This window comes from Oxyura jamaicensis, chromosome 2, assembly GCF_011077185.1.
Source record: "Oxyura jamaicensis isolate SHBP4307 breed ruddy duck chromosome 2, BPBGC_Ojam_1.0, whole genome shotgun sequence".
Classification (NCBI taxonomy): Eukaryota; Metazoa; Chordata; class Aves; order Anseriformes; family Anatidae; genus Oxyura; species Oxyura jamaicensis.
This window is the reverse complement of record NC_048894.1, coordinates 100,796,233-100,814,139: the sequence shown is the minus strand read 5'-3', so window position 1 is coordinate 100,814,139 and position 17,907 is coordinate 100,796,233. Positions and strand designations below refer to the sequence as shown.

Below are 17,907 nucleotides of genomic sequence, written 5' to 3'. Positions count from 1 at the left end.
TATCTGGAGCAGTTCTTGAAGAGCTGCTGCCTGTGGGAAGCCCACGCCGGATCAATTCAGCAAGGACTGTATCCCGTGGGAGGGACCCCACAGCACAGGGGAAGAAAGCAACTGAGCAGGAGCGGCAGAGAAGAATTTCTATAGACTGACCATAACCCCCACTCCCCCGTTCCCCTGCACCGCTCGGGGGGAGGAGGTGGAAGAGGGTGGATGGGGGGGGGAAGGTGCTTTTGGTTTCTTTCCTTTGTTTCTCGCTTCTCTAGCTTGTTATTAATAGGCAATAAATCTTACAATCTCCCTATGCTGAGTCTGTTTTGCCCGTCACGATAATTACTGCGCGATCTCCTTGTCCTTATCTCAACCCTTGAGCCCCTTTCATCTTATTTTCTCCCTGTTCCTCTTTGAGGAGGGGGAGTGAGAGAGCGGTTGTGGTGGAGCTTGGCAGCCCACCCAAGTAAAACCATCACAGTATTTTTACCCCATGAGTTTGAATTCACTTGATGGTTATTATATAAAGTATAGATAACCAAAGCATTACTCTGAAAACTAACCTGAACTAATGCACGATTTTGTTAAATATAAGATTCAAAATAGGCACGGTGTAACCATATTGTTCTTAAAATGAGTCATTGATCTTTCCTGAAATTGTTATGTCACTAAAGAAAAATACCATTTGTAGAATGATTAATAGAATTACTAGCTAGCTACTTAAGCAGACAGGTGCTTTTATGCTAATAACCAATATAATCTGAAAGCATGATTTTACAAATATATTTTTTAAGTTACACACCATTTATTGTTTATGAAAGAAAGTCGTGTCTTTTTACAAATCATTTCTAATTTCAACTTTTCTAAATGTATCAGAGCAAGTATTTGACCTTATATTGAACATTACAAATGTGTCATGACTCAGTTTAGCTAATTATCTCCAGTAAGCGTTTTAAAACATTTTCTGTACTCAGCTGTGTATTTTCCAGTTCTTGAAGATTCCTCAGCAGATAATTTATCCTGACAGTTTTTGTGTCAGTAGTTCTTTTCTTTATTCCTGAGAGCTTTAATTAAATTTTTTAGATGTGCTTATCACTTCTCAGCATATATTTCAATTATATTTTATACCCGAGTCCAGAAGAAAGACTTTATTTTAGGTTTTAGATATTAATATGAAGCATTTACATGAAAAAGCTTCTTTTAAAAGTCTTTCAAAAATGTTGATTACGTTATTCCCTACACTTTTTTTAGGGTAGTCTGTTATACACCAAGTCCTTACCTGAAAGTCTTTTTGAAGTGATTTGAGCTTACTGTCATATGCAAAAACAAAACAAAACAAAAACAATCAGAAAAAAAACTAACAATAATAAATGTTTCTGCCCATTTTTCTTAAAATCTTAATTTTAGATGTGTATTCTGTATTGCATTGTAATAATGTTTAAAGTAAGCAAATTGGAATTATATAGAAGCATAAACACTTTTGCATTTGAGAGCTAGGGGGAAAATTAATACTTCTATCCAGAATTAAACTACCAGAAAACTTGTTATTTTTCACAAAAGACATAAATTCAAAATAAGAAATTATTTGATACAGCTCCAACAAAGAAACACAATATAAATTTAGAATGTAACAAGTAATATGAGAGGTACAGTAATTAGAAAGTGATGTATGACCAACTGCTGGGATTTATAAGCAATAATGCACTTTGTAGAAGGTCCTGAAAACCTTCTTTTTTGAATGATTAATTCATTTGAATGATTAATTATATTCATAAGTTCCTAGAAGATCTACTTTCACATTCTAGTGTCACGGCCCCTTTTAAAAAGGAAGATTAAAGCTAAAGCTGGTTCTGTAAGATATGAAAAAATGAGCTATATTCTGTTGGGATGATGGGAAAATGTAGAGCTAGAGAAGCAACACTGCAAATCTGGTGCCAAATGAGCTATGTTGTATGAAAATAGAGCATATATAACAAAGGTGCAAAAGAGTCTTCATGCATCCAGTTATATACTTTTACAAGCTTTGTTGGAGTCCAGTACTATCTTAATGGATTTATTCTTACGTGCGAAATATGGAGATGTTACTTCAACATTTTAGTAGATGAGATTTAATCAGAAAATAAAATTCCTCTTAATTGACTGAATGGCTTAAATTCATCAAATTAATGAGAAAATTAACATTGCAATGAAATACAATGGTGAAGATAGTCCCATGTATTCCAAAGGTGTAACTGTATCTTAATTTCAGCTGTGAAGTCATAATGTATGCACAATACCACTGTGGAAGAAATATATCACAACGTGAAATAAAAAAGACTGAACTCTGCATTCTTTCCTCCTGCACTTTGAGACATTTTTACCAATTTTGTGTAAAGTAGAAACCCATGTTTATATGTCTGGAATTTTCTTCACAGTCAGTAAGGCTTTATGTTTTAAATGCATGTGGAGGAAAAAAAAAAAAAAAAAAAAAAAAAGGAAAAAAAAGTTGCAATAAGTACTCTAAATCCTGGCAAAACATATTTCACATTTATATCTCCTGATACAAAGTTAAATATACCTGGAAAAAATATATATATAAAAATCAATTGTTGTTTTATATGCCTATTACCTCTATGAACATAACATAAAAATGGTCCTTCCAGGACAGTTAAAGCTCCATTTGAACTGGTATCCTCTTTCTGGTGGTGGACAAAAGTGGATTTGTGTAAGACTGTTAAGATCAAAACAGACATGTAGACATACATGTCAGTCGTACAGTGCCAGATTCAAGGAAAATCAAGGTCAAGGACCTCAGTCAGAGGTGGTGTCTTTTAAGTCTTATAAGGCAATTTATTCTATTAAATTGTTCGATGGCTTTCTGGACCTTGTATAGTTTTAGTTACAGCCTACTAAAGAAATTGTTAAGATTTAAATGTGTCCTGTTCAAAGTTACCCTTTTGTCACATCCAGCATGCCTTTTGCAGGTTTAATCTGATGCTCCCCACTTTCAATATTGTTAGAGACATTTAGCAGTGCCTGCTCATCCTATCTTACCTCTCCTGAGGTTAGTTTAGTCAACCCTCTTGTGGAACCTATTCCATACATTTGTTTAAATGTTTATCCTTCTGTGAAACTTTTCAGATATAACAAATATTGCATACTACTCGTATTCATTATTCAAGATGGTTTTTTGTTTGTTTTTTTTTGTTTGTTTGTTTGTTTGTTTGTATGTTTTTTTAGATTAGTGTGATAGCATAATGACATACCTATACTCCATTCCTTGTTTAATTCTCAACATCATTAAAGTATCTTAGCAGTTTTCAGATTCTGCATTATTGACATTTTTTTATTTTTCTCATTAAGTAAGAGAGTTTGATGGATTTTCTTGGCATAAAATTTATCAAAACCAGTACTTAGAATATGTGAACAGAGTTCAGATACTTGTCATGTGGATATTGTACCTTCTTTAAATACATTATTATCGTACCTAAAATCTAAGAACATCTACCATGTAGATAATTTTTCAACTTGCTTTTATTTCTAATCCCAGAAGAATGATGCTTACTCTAATTTCATAATTTTCAGGAAATAAAGGGAATACATTGAATCAACTCTGCCTGATCATCATCATAAAAAAAAAAAAAAAGATTCTATTTCTGTTCACAGAAGAGCTTCATATTACGTTAGTCCAATACTCTATTAATTTTTGATGCCATAAAAAGAAAGATTAACTTTTTTTTTTTTTTTTTTTTTTTTAATTGCAACAATATTTTGAATAGTAGAGGTTTTCAGATATGTGAAGAATAGTCTGAAATATTTGATCTTTGGAAGTAGTGAAAGATTTAGAGATAAACAATATTGAGGAATTATAAAGTGACAGCCAGAAAGAGAATCTCAACAGTAATAAAATTAATCTATACAGACTAAAACCAGAAAAAAAAAAAAGAAAAAGAAAAAAAAAAGAAAAAAAGAAAATTTCTGTGTTGCTTCTGAAAGCAAGAATTTGCAAAACACGAGACCTTTATTTCACTGGAAGTTAAAAAGTAAAATTACAGATGTAAAATTAAAGTGTAAAATTAACCTTCAGTTGCATCAATTGCATATTATTTGAATTGTTAATTGAGCTGTGGGAGGCAGTCACTAGACTGCTCAGCATCAGAAACAATGAAGAGATTCACTGGGTCTTCCCCAGGACTGTAGCTTCAAAACCTACAACTGTATTGAAAGAGGGTCAGGCATAATCTGTGTTTTTATGATACTGTGAAATAAAACAGTGCTGAGAGGACAACATTACAGAGGATGGGGGAAATCAGGACAACTGGATAACCATATGAAGTGGCTGTGCACCTGTGCACACAACATGGGGAACAAAGAAAGAATTAGATCTCTGTGTGCAGTCTCTCAGGGCTGTGATCTTATTGGGATCACAGATATGCAGTGGGATGGTGTACATGACTGAAACACTGCAATGTCTGGATACAATCTCTTTAGGAAGGACAGGACAGGACAGAGGGAGAGTTGTCCTGTATGAGAGAAAACAGTAGGAATGTGGGAAGCTCTGACTAGGGACAGATCATGAGCCATCTGAGAGCTTATTTGTCACGGTTAGTAAGCAGACCAATATGGGTGATGCTGAGATGGGTGTCTGCTAGCGACTGTCTGATCAGGAAGAAGTAGATGAGGTCTCCTTCAGACAAATGAAACAAGCCTCACATGTACAAAGTACTTCTTTTATGAGGAAAGGCTGAAATAACTTGTTCTGTTTCACTTGGAGAAGAAAAGTTTCGGTGGGGATCTTATCAATGTATATGAAAACCTGAAAGGGGAGGTGGAGGTTGCAAAGCGGATGGAGACAGGCTTTTTTTGTGTGTGTGTGCAGTGCCCAGTGACAGGGCAAGAAGAAATGAATGCAAACTGAACCACAAGAATTTACATCTAATCGTCAGTAAGCACTTTACTGTGCTTTACCAAGCACTGGAACATGTTATGGAGTCTCCCTCCTTGGAGACTGTCCAATGGGCACAGTCCATGGGCAGCTGGCTCCAGGTGGCCCTGCATGAGCAGGGGATTAGATGAAATGACCTCCAACCGATTGCCTTCTAGCTGCAACCATTCTGTGATTCTATGAAAGAAGGAAGAACAGGTCCTAACAGACCAGGTAGCTGTTTTGCCATTCAGAGGTAACTAAACAGGATGGAGAAATGGCACATAGAAACCTAATAAATTTCAAATGCAAATGCTAAGTCCTGCACTGGGAAGGAACAGTAACATGTGGGCTTAGGGCTTAGGCTTAGGGCTGACAGACTGGAAAGAATCTGAAGGTCATGTTGAACAACAAGTTGACCATGAGTCATCAATGAACCCTCACAGCAGTGAGAGCCCACAGCACTAGGATGAGCACTTCCAATAGGTTGAAGGAGGTGATCCTTCCTCTCTGCTCATCACTGGAAAGACCACATCAGGAATGCTGGGTTCAGTTCTGGGCCCCCAGTACAAGAAAGCCATGGACATATGGGAGACAGTATATCAAAGGGCGATGAAAACAATTGAGGGTTTCATTTCTGTAAATCTGCCTTGAGAGACTACTCAGGCAGAACATATTGACTGATTCCAAAAGGTATTGTCTGAAACTCTGGACAACACGTTAATAAGAATCCTAAAAGTATGAAGCAAAGATATATTTTCAATCATTTTTGATACAACAGTTCTGGATGCTGGAGGAGTAACAGAAACTACACTGCAGAAATGCAACCAGCTTGCGTCCTGGCATTGTTATGATCAGACACAATAAAATTAGACTTTTCAAAGGAGTTTGCAAATAATATGTTAACTGATACCAAATGGTATTGTGAATTAGACACATTATGGATGTAATTGTGATGTTGAAAACTTCATGAATCTTTTCTTACTGAAAAACTCACTGTTTGAAAAAAAAAAATAAACTTTTTTTTTTTTTTTTTTTTTTTCCCCACCATGAAACCAAAACATTGCATTTGGCAAGTACCAATTTTTTTAACATTCTGGTAAATAAATGAAACATCAGTGTCTTTATCTGTTTTGCTGTAATTTAGGGATTTTTTCTTTTCCCTGCTGTTCACATGCTTAAGATAATTTTACTGGTCCTGAGAGCACTTGTACTATTTTATCATACATGGTGGGTCCTAAGATAATGAAATGTTCAGTATCACAGATTACCATCAACATTTGTTCCTTTTCACTTCAGTTCCCACATGATTTCTGCGGCCAAAATTTGACAAACGATGGAGCTAAAGATTTGTGCTTTGTGATATTTGAAAGTTGAGGCTCAATCTTCTCAGTAGATAATTTTCTAGTTACATGCAGTCTTTAACAGTGAGATAGCAGTTTCTATCATGCCAGGATTTGAAGCTGGGAAGAGTGAAAGTAAGCAGAATAAGTAATTGTAATGTGCAAGTTCACATTCTATCTCTCAACCTTGCAAGTATAAAAATAAATGCTTTCACTCTTGCAAATCTTGTAATCACAGTACTGCAATGATGCACAGTATCTGTTTCTACTGAGACTGGTTCGAGAGATATAAGATGTTAATACTGTCAAAGATTAACAGTCTGTTTTGGGCAATGGTCCAAGGCAGAACATGTTGTATGGCAGAACTCCTTAGTGCTTCCAAGAACTCTCATATAATTTTAATTCAATGAATAGAAAGCAATTTCAAAAAGTAGAATCTATGGGAAGCATAATATTGAATGATATTGCATTGTAAGTATGTTTTCTCAGGAATTAAACAGTGTAATTTGATAAATGTACATGTTTCTTTTCCCCTGTTTTGAAGAGAACTTCATTTTCTGTTTAAATGTTAATGTAGTGTAATGTTTTCAATGTGAAAAAAAAAAAAGTACATAAAAAAACTACTTGACATTATACTTGAGATACTCTACAGTAGAAACAAATTTTGAGATAAATTTTGACAGAGAATAGAAGGTGGATAAGGAAATAATAATAATAATAATAATAAAAGTTAATATCTGCTACTTAGTTGACTACTTTTCATACTTGCAAGAAGTAAGAGCGTAGTAATGAAGATGCATGTTGAACAACTGTTAAAAGTTAAGAATTCTGAAAGGGTAAATGGAAATAAATTGAAGCTGGCAAGCATATAATTACTGGGAAGGAAAATGATCATGATTTTTATTGGCCGTAAGATTATGCAGGTGAAAATACTACTACTGGAGAAAGTGAATTACTGTATAAAAGAGGAATGAGAAAAGAGCTTGTACCAAGTGTACTTTCTTATCCTTTTTTTTCTGCTATTAAGAAAAAAAATGAAAAAAAAAAAAAAACTTTCATGCCAATCACACTTCATAGAAGACAACTGAGTGTATTACTGATACTATCTTTTAAGGCTAGAAAAAATTACAGTGGCTAGAAATAAGAAGCCATTTCATAACAAAATATTAGAGCACATTATACAAATAAGTCTTATACTACCTACTTACGTCTTATATCTACTTACAGCTTCTGCTTTTCCCAGATAGGCTTTAGATTGTTTTCCTTACCAATAAATATTTCAGTAAATATTTCATAAATAATGATGAACTTGGAAAAAAGAAATCATTTTAAAGCATGTTGTGAAAAATGTACTTTTTTTTGTTCATTCTGGTAGATTCAGAATATTCTAAAAACCAAAGTCAGAAAAGATTACTGTCAGTTATCTAAAAACTGAAATTATTTCTTGTGTTCTTTTTGAGGTGGAGATTGGATGCATCTTTTCTTCTATTGTGTAGTTGAAATATTTTCTTCAGAAAGGCAATTTTATTATTATTATTATTTCTAAAGACATGTCAGTAGCCGGTATGATCAGACTAAGATATAAAGTTGGAGAAAGAAGCTATTATGTAAAGTCAACTGAGCAGAAATATGAGATTACCTGAGAATTAAGGAAGAATAGTTTAAGCAAAACATTTTGTAAGGTCATCTTAATTCTTATGTTCCAAGATAGTAAAATTATTTTCTTATAAATTGGAATGATTCTTCTTTTGGAAAACCTCACTGGTAACAAAACCTGAATTTATGAATAAGTGTTTGAAGGAGTCCTTCTCTGTTACATGTTCACTACATAATGCTCATCCTCTGCCTTTCTAAAAGGACTTTCTGGATGACTTGTACTACTTAATATATATTTTTTCATGTTCAACCTTAGACGAAATATTAAAAGTAATTGTTTAGGAAGTTTTTGTAGTAGCCATTGTAATACACAAGACAGAAATGAATCAGGAAAATTCATTCTCAAAAGAATTTTGAAAGTTAAAAGGTGATATTTTTATATGGCAAAATAAACATGGGCAAAAAAAAAAACAAACAATAACAATAATCTTGTAATAAAAGTAAAAAATCCTAATTTGTACGTGACTTCCATGGAATAAAAATAACTAACTAAATAAATAAAATTGAATGTGAAATACAGAAGTATGTCATTTAGAGTTTCATGATTCTCAAAGGAAGCTAAACATGAAGAAAATGTCACATAGCTTGAAAGCCCATGTAGTATTTTTTTGAGATTGGATCAACACAGCAGAAGAGTTTACCCAGGGTTTAGGCAATTTCCATCCATTAAAGGTATGAAACCTAACTGAATATCCATATGTTATACCCATCGTTTATAACAGCCCTGTAATACTAAATAACAAATATGTTTTAATTAAATCAGAAACTAAAATGTTCCTATGATTTGGGCAGGAATCTGTAATTCCACTTAGAATATTACTTTTTTTTTAGACATCGATAAATGTCTAAAACTGAAGTACAGTTTATAAAAAGGAAGATACTTACTAGAGTTTGTAATGATTTTATTTCTTCATCCTCGTTTTCATATCAGAGATCCCATCTTTTTCCATCCACTCTTGTAAATAAACTCTGCATGTTTTCTCTGTTGTACTGAGCAATGCCACTATCATAGGTGAAACTGTAGAGGTCAAAACCTAGTGTATCTGGATACTGAGTTTTATTAATTGGTATGTGAAACTTCATTCTTTATCTTTGAAAATTAAATATTTGGTATATTAGTTGTTTGATCTAGTCCATTCTTTGATGTAAACATTTCTGATGCAAACATTTGACAACTTTTATTATTATTATTATTATTTTAATTTTCTTTTTAATTTTCTATAACAAACTCATAAAATAATATATGAATGTTTCAGGAAGGCAAACAGATAAAGTAATTAACAATATTCCTTTGAGAAAGTAATATTTGTTATTCATGTATTTGTTTGTTTGTTTGTTTTAGGATTTCTGAAATCACATAGGATACTTGGTAGGATTGAGATTGGGTGGGAATGTTCAGCTCTTCTACAAGGCGTGCAGAATCTGTAAATACCAAAGAGAGAGACAATTTATCTCAAATGGGTTACATATTATTTATGAAAATTCTTAGATTCCTTAATCATATTCATAATTTTGAATATAGATATCCATGAAGGAGAAAGATCTTTCAGACAACATGATATTTCTCCTTTCACTTCACATGCATGTGGACATTTATCAGTTTATATTTCTTGTTGCATTTTTTTTATCACTGCTACATTAGTTCCTTACTACTATGCCTCTAGTCTACACTCTTGAGATATATCCACATTATCCTTAGGCAGTGTTCATTGATTAAAGCAGACAACGACCTTGTAGTACTTCACTGTGGCATTGTTACAGCAAACTGTGTGAAGACTTAATTAGCAATAATTTTAGAATGATGTGTAGCTACCTTAAAATAATTTTATATAGAACCCTCATTTAATTAAGTTTTGGAATAAATCCTTCCTTATATTAATACTTATTATACAGTTGCATTAAAACATTAATTTTAAGCAGCAATGAAGAATTTTAAGATATTCTGCAGAAAAATATACACTTACACTCTATTAATTGGACGCTAAATCAGTGATGCTAAACAGCAAAAGCAGGGAAATGCACAGTGAAGCAGGAAATGTACCATATGTTATTGTGTACCTGAGCACAATAGGGACACTATCTTAATGGCTTTCTTAATGTTCCTGTTGTACAAGATATTGGTGGACATATGGTATTGTGCCTCTTTATATGCCTGGGTATTTCCATGATTTTGTTAGCTGACTTTGATAGCACGTTATATTTTTCTTCTGCTAGGAAAAGGATTTTTTTTTTTTTTTGTCCTTTTTGTTTTGCTTAATTGTCTGGAACTCAAAAGACAAGTATTTAATTCCAGCTTCCCACCATGAGCAATTGCATATTTCTCTTATTATTAGGCTATTCTCCAATGATCCCTATTGGGCAATAACCTGGAACACAGTTTTGTAGTCCTTCCTTGTACAAATAGCTTTTGTCTCTCTCTCTACTGACCTAACAAAGTGCTAAAGCAACTGCAGAGCTGACAGTGCTTTGCACACGCAGGGTGGGCACATGTGCAGTCAACTGCTTCCTTGCATACATGATGGAGCCCCAAAACACTGGAGGTGGAAGCAGATATTATCCCTGTTTCACTTGGTTCCCTAGTGCCCTTAACACCAGCCATGTGGCTGAGGGACACAACTGGACAACTTCTTGCCCCACCACTTCCAGGATACCAGTAAAGATTTCCTTATTTTTTTTATATCAAATATTTATTCAATTTTTTAATGTGGCCTGTCTTCTCATTTGTTTGTTTGTTTGTTGATAGTTGGATTTATCCAGGTCTGTAGCAAAACACATGCAAGATTAATTCCCTTGCTCTGTTTAAACATAGAGTTGTGAAAAGCAGCTCAGTGGGATAAAAGAGACAAGATTCAAAATATTTAGAGATATTTTTTTTTTCCTGCAAATTAGAAATATTAATTTACAAAATATTTCTACTAAATAACATTAGGCTTTCTCTTTTTACTCATACTGATGAGTATTGTATAATTGTATGTATCAGTATACAATTGTATACATTGTATAATTGTATTCATCAGTATACAATTCTCTTATACAGAGCACTGATGTTAGAAGTTCTTAGCAGGAAATGTTTGAGGATTGTTGCAAACTGGTGTGGAAATGACAGGCTGTTCTTGTACTCTAGTTTGTCAATATATGCTCTTAAATATTGTGTTTCACTACAGACTCTGACTAGACTTTTAAAGATTGTAGTGATATGTTAGTCTATATGCTAGTGATTTCTGGCAAGCTTGCATTCTTTTGTATAAATAATTTAAAAATACCATTTCATGTGTTCATTGTTTTCTTTACTGTAACTGTATTAGTTTCATTAGGAAACAGAAGTCAGAATGAAACTCTCTTACTGCTTTATGTAGTATGTATTCCTAGAGGAACAAGATGTAATTTACAGAATCACAGAATCACAGAATAGGTTGGAAGAGACCTCCAAGATCACCGAGTCCAACCTCTGACCTAATGCTAACAAATCTTCCACTAAACCATATCCCTAAGCTCTACATCTAAACGCCTTTTAAAGACCTCCAGGGATGGTGACTCCACCACTTCCATGGGCAGCCTATTCCAGTGACTAACAACCCTTTCGGTAAAGAAGTTCTTCCTAACATCCAACCTAAACCTCCCCTGGTGCAACTTTAGCCCATTCCCCCTTGTCCTGTCACCAGGCCCATGGGAGAATAGACCAACTGCCACCTCGCTACAGCCTCCTTTCAGGTACCTGTAGAGTGCAATAAGGTCACCCCTGAGCCTCCTCTTCTCCAGGCTAAACAGTCCTAGCTCCCTCAGCTGCTCCTCATAAGACTTGTTCTCCAGACCCTTCACCAGCTTTGTAGCCCTTCTCTGGACTCGCTCGAGCACCTCCATGTCCTTCTTGTAGCGAGGGGCCCAAAACTGAACACAGTACTCGAGGTGCGGCCTCACCAGAGCCGAGTACAGGGGGACAATCACTTCCCTGGACCTGCTGGCCACGCTGTTTCTTATGCAAGCCAGGATGTTGCTGGCCTTCTTGGCCGCCTGAGCACACTGCTGGCTCATATTCAGCCGACTGTCAACCACTACTCCCAGGTCCTTCTCTGCCAGGCAGCTTTCTAACCACACACCTGTAGCCTGTAGCGCTGTTTGGGGTTATTGTGCCCCAGGTGCAGGACCCGGCACTTGGCCTTGTTGAACTTCATACCGTTGGCCTCGGCCCATCGGCCCAGCCTATCCAGATCCTCCTGCAGAGCCTTCCTACCCTCGAGCAGATTGACACACGCACCTAACTATCGAGAACTCTACCATTTTGTGGTCACTCTGCCCAAGACAGTCCCCGACCACCACATCTCCAACCAGTCCTTCTCTGTTAGTGAACAGAAGGTCTAGTGGGGCACCTCCCCTGGTAGGCTCGCCAACCAGCTGCGTCAGGAAGCTATCTTCCACGCCCTCCAGAAACCGCCTGGACTGCTTCCTCTGGGCTGTGTTGTGCTTCCAGGATATGTCTGGGAAGTTAAAGTCCCCCACAAGAACAAGCGCTGACGATTTCGCAATTTCTGCCAGCTGTCTGTAGAACTCCTCATCTGTCCCCCATCCTGGTTTGGCGGTCTATAACAGACCCCCACCAGGATGCTTCCCTTGTTGGCCTTTCCGCTGATCCTAACCCATAGTGACTCCACCTTGTCATTCCCAGCCTCAAGTTCGATGACATCAAAACACTCTCTAATATAGAGAGCCACTCCACCACCCCTTCAGTGCTGCCTGTCCCTTCTGAAGAGCCTATAGCCAGACATTGCAGCACTCCAGTCATGAGAGTGGTCCCACCATGTTTCCGTGATGGCAACCAAGTCATGGCCTGCCTGCTGCGCAATGGCTTCCAGCTCCTCCTGTTTGTTACCCATGCTGCGTGCATTAGTGTAAATGCACTTCAGTTGAGCCTTAGCCTTCTCCCCCAGCCTTGCCACTGTTCCCCCTGGCACACCTCCAACAGGCTTTGTTTCATCCCCACCCCCCCTTCTTACCTAGTTTAAAGCCCTCTCAATGAGCCCTGCCAGCTCCTGGGCCAGGATCCATTTTCCCCTTGTGGACAGTTGGGACCCATCTGCGGCCATCAGGCCAGGTGCCGAGTAGAGCGCCCCGTGGTCAAAGAACCCAAAACTTCTGTGTTGGCACCAGCCTCTGAGCCATGTGTTTATCAGGTGGGCTTTTCGTGTCCTCTCTGAACCATTCCCTGTCACTGTAGGAATGGACGAAAACACCACCTGTACTCCCGCTCCGTCCACTAACCGTCCCAGCCCCCTGAAGTCCCGTTTGATAGCTTTCAGGCTTCTCTCATCAGTGGTATCACTGCCAGCCTGGACTATCAGTAGCGGGTAGTAATCAGAGGGGCGAACCAGGTTGGGAAGCTTTCTGGCAACATCCCTGACCCCGGCCCCAGGGAGGCAGCCGACTTCCCTACGAGTAAGGTCAGGCCGACAGATAGGGCCCTCCGTTTGTCTGAGAAGGGAGTCGCCCACCACCATCACCCTTCTCTCCTTCTTGGTGGGAGCAGTCTTGAGGCGTGGAGCAGACTTCCTCGCCCTGGGCTTCCTGGTTAACTTTTCTGTCACACCCTCATTTACCGCTCTCTCGAGCTCCAGGGCCTCAAACCTGTTGCATAAGGGCACCTGGGAAGGTGGGGCAGGCGGTGGGGGGAGTTTCCTGCAACGCCGAGCTGGGACCTGTCTCCACTCTTACTCCACTCCTGGATCCCCTCTCTCTGCCTGACAGCGACCGGGCAGGGGGTCCACCCCCATTAGGGGATTCTCACCCCGGTGCCTCTCCTTCAGGCCTTGCAGGGAGTTGCTCCACCAGTCTATCTCCCGCTCGCACTCCCTGATGGCCCTCAACCTCTCCACCTCCTCCTTGAGCTCTGCCACCAGGAGGACCAGGTCGTCCACCTGCTCGCACCTCATACACACAGTATCTCTGCCTCCCTCAGATGACAGCAGCAGGCTCTGACATTCCCTACATCCAGAGACCTGCACTGCCGCATTTTTGAGTGGGCAGTCTGTCTGGGTGGCTACAGACTTTCTAGCGCGAGCTCTCTGCCTAGCGAGGACCATAGTGGCCTAGCTAGTGGTCGAAAGCTGTCGGTTGAGGTGTTCTTAGGGGTGGGGGATTGCTCGGCCCTCCCTGCTCGAACTGCCGTGCCAACTGACGCTTCCTGCCTTTATGACGTGCCCCGCCCTGTTTGCCCGTCCTGGTTGCTCGCGCTCCCCAGGGGCTGTGTTTGAAGGGCTGGGGAGGGGGCGCTGCTGGCTCCACCTACCCCTCATCAGCGTCCCTCACGAGGGCTGCCGGGTCCTGGTGGCTCCCTCGGCTGCCTCGAGTGGCCTCGATGCCGGGAAAATAGCCCTGCCTGTCCCGATCCCCCGCTCCACTGCAGAGCACCTCTGCCCCGGGGGCGATCTCCTCGGCAAGGTTACAACCAACAAGGCAAAGCTACAACTATCAGCTATGGTTAATATATTTTAAATCCTTCTAGTTTCCTTAAATTTACTATAAAACTCTTTCAGATGCCAGTTTTAAGGATTTAAACATATATTAATGTTTTTAGATTAGCAAAATGAATAGAAAAGGATGGAACAATAAATGACATTTCAGTAACATATTCGCAGAAGTATTTTTAATAACAAGGATTACTAAATAGGAGTTATCTACAATTTTTAATAAGTCAAAGTTATATTTGGAAATTAGGAAATTTTAATTAGGAAATTTTAATTTTAATCACTAATTAAAAGGGAAACTCCTTAAATAATCTGTTTCAAAAAAAAATCTGGAGAAATTTAAAAATGAAAGTTAATTTTCTGATCAGCCTAGTCTAGTGTATCCAATGGGGTGAAGAATTTGGCAGCTTATTGACTCTCACTGATGTAGGGCTTGGCAATTTGTCTGTATCTGTATGATTAGTGGGTATGTTCATCAGCAGATAGTATCACCATGGGGTCTTTGATGTTGTAAACAATTTCATTGCCATGCTGACTTTAAGGTTTTTGTACTTTTTAACCCAGGATGATTTTTTTTTTTTTTTTTTTTCCCAAGAAAATAATGAGATAACTTATTTTCTAAGAAAAAGACATATTATTAGATATGTATGCATAGTAGCATGACTGATCCATTCACACTGCCAGGAACTGGGTTACAGCTACAAAGGAGTAATTGCTGTTCACAATATTCTACAGTTTGCTGAAAACTTCCAGGTTCCTTGGCATGTTAGTCATTGTTCCCAAAACTTTTAGGTTCCCAGATTCAAAACTAATCACCTGGGTTTGTTAATTTCCCTTTCTAAAAACCTGTTCAAGTTACATAAAGAAGAAAAAAAAATAGAAATTGCATTGTGGTTTGTGATAGGATTTCAGTGAAATTACGGACATCATATGGACAGAATTTGAGGTATATGCCTGTAAGTTTAAAACACAGAAAATTTTAAATTAATTATGGATGAGATAATAGTAATAGTAATAAACAGTTTAGGTCTCGCAAGATTTACCTATTCTAACATACAGTCATCTTGGATCAGTTTGTAGTGTATCTACTTTGGGCAGTGCTAGAGCTCATAAATCTTGATAAATCTATGTTCTATGCAAAGCTATCGAGTATCGGTTCACTGTGCTCTAAATGCTGAAGAGCATAGCAGCTTGTTTCTGGTGCACAGCCTGAGTGGATGTTCCTGTTATTTTATGCACATTGTTATTGAAAATGGGATATATCAAAACAAGATTTGCAAAAACTAATATATATTTCATTATGGCTATCTTTTAACAGTGTTCTTTATAATGATTACCTTTTGTGAATAATCTCTTCCTACTGCTATTTGTTTAATAGAAGTAGAAGTCTTTTATGCTGGACTTTGTCTTTTTCACTATTCTCCACATTCAATTATTCAAAAAAAAAAGAAAAAAAAAAAAGACTTAAGAATTAGATGTGAGTGTTTTAAATGTATCTTGAATAACAATGGCACTGCAGTTCAGAACTGTCAATCAATAAATAATGAATCCTAGTCATCAGAAGCAAAGGAAGCAAGTGCAGCCTACTTCACAGTGGAAGACAATTCTAAGTAATTGCTCTGAAACCCTGTGCTTTTTTCTTCTTTATAAAAGAATCTGTTGAAAAAGCATCCAGCGTATAATATAAAGTTAACAGAAGACAGAAAGATTCTGTCTCATCTAAATTCTATCAGTCTCCTACTGAAACTTTTTCTTAGAAGAAATTTGATCTGCAGTTGTTTTAAATTTAAACTGGCTTTTACACTTAGTCACACTTTTTTTTTTTTTTTTTTTTTTTTTTTTTTAAATCATTTCAGGTTAAAGAGACAGAAGAAAATAAGCTCAGGATCTGGGACCAAACAAAGTTCTTCGTATGTTGTTGGAGATTTCACCAAGACAGTGAGTGAAGGTCCAAGAGACTATCAAACAGACCTTCGGCAACAAGGCTAACCTTAAAGAAGAGGGACAAAGGACTTAAAGCCTTCAAAAAGACACATAAATAAACTAAAATAAGCTGAAGAAGTACATACAAGACATATATAGAAACAACACATGCATTATTTCTATGTATTTCATATTTCCACTAAGGACCAAGAAAAAGTGTCAGTGTATACCAACACAGAACTTCCTTCCCCATTATCTAAATTGCTATCTTCTAAAGCAAAAGGTTTACTTCAGTTAATCTGACCCATAGCTTAACTTTGGGAAAAATAATTTAGAATGTACCTGGCTAAGGAGAGAGGTTCACATCTGGTACTGTGAAGACACTGAGTCTGAAATGCAAGTCAATACTTTTTTTCTTGCTTTTCTCTTGTGGTTGTTGTTGTTGTTGTTGTTTTTTGTTTTTTTTTGTTTGTTTCATACAGCAGTGGGCAAACAACTCTGTTTCTCAGTCAGTTTCCCTAGTTCTATCAGTGGCATGAAGACTACACCTTTCATTCATTTAAAATATACACATATAAATATATTTAAAGAGGAAAGGTTATTTTATTTTAAATACTTGACTATTATCACTTACACTTTTACATTTATATGGATGCTATTTCTTTGTGTTTCTTTGTGTTTTCTTTGAGTTTCAAAAAAGAATACATAGAAATAATGCATCTCAAGTTCATCTTAATGTATACATCATATTTTTATTTGCATTTGAATTTATTGTCCATGTAAAAACTGCAAGTGTCACATAGGAAATAGCATGAATATATTAAGCACCAGAAGTATTCAGTCATCAAGTCAGACACATGAGTATATACAGGTTCTGTTTCACAGAGGTTCTGTGATCTTGCTCTATTTACTCTGCAATGTGTTTCTCTCATGCATTATATCCATATAATTGAAAATTGTATTTTTGAGAGTTCTATTTTATAGCTAAATCTAACAATATTTCTTCTCCAATTAATACATTGCATGCTCCTTCCAAACCTGCTTCAGCAACTGTGTAGTGTCTTAGTTTGTCATGGAATTTACGTACTACCATAGAAAAAGAAACAATTATTTCTATAATTGGTAAATAAGCCATGAAAGTCTTTATGAAGACAATATGTCTATAGTTAAAATTTGCTTAGATTTAAGTGGAGGTTGGTCAAGTTCATGAATGGAAAATACTAAAGATTATTAATTACATAAGAATCATATTTTTTGACCAGGAATTACCCAAACTGCAGGAGTTGGAGGCAGCAGACTTTAACTGTTCTTAAGGCCCTCCCTGAGCACCTGTGTTTGGCCACTGCTGGAGGCGGGATGCTAAAACAGAAGGATCTTTGGTTTGACTCCCACTTTAGGTTCTTAATCTTCTTTCATGTTTACAAATGCTGACTTAATCCCAGTCGTTGTCTCAGGTTATGCTAGGAGTGCATGATGATGAAAAGGTGCTCTCTTTCTCTGCTCTCCGGTAGCTAACACACAAGTTCATTGAAGAGGTACAGAGATGCAATGAGACAGTTACTTTTTAAAGACAGTGTAAACATCTGAAATTCTGAAATTTACAGGAACAGAGAATGAAATAAGATTAATGACAACC

General features: G+C 37.2%; 1 long non-coding RNA gene across 1 annotated transcript in view; it reads left to right on the top strand.

The window, feature by feature from the left end:
* The window catches only part of LOC118162875, an 81,287-nt gene extending 63,897 nt beyond the window's left edge, over nucleotides 1-17,390 (top strand). Inside the window, exon 2 of the long non-coding RNA XR_004748689.1 lies at nucleotides 16,205-17,390. This is a non-coding gene — a long non-coding RNA (uncharacterized LOC118162875). The remainder of the gene's footprint in view (nucleotides 1-16,204) is intronic.
* Nucleotides 17,391-17,907: the final 517 nt, after the last annotated feature.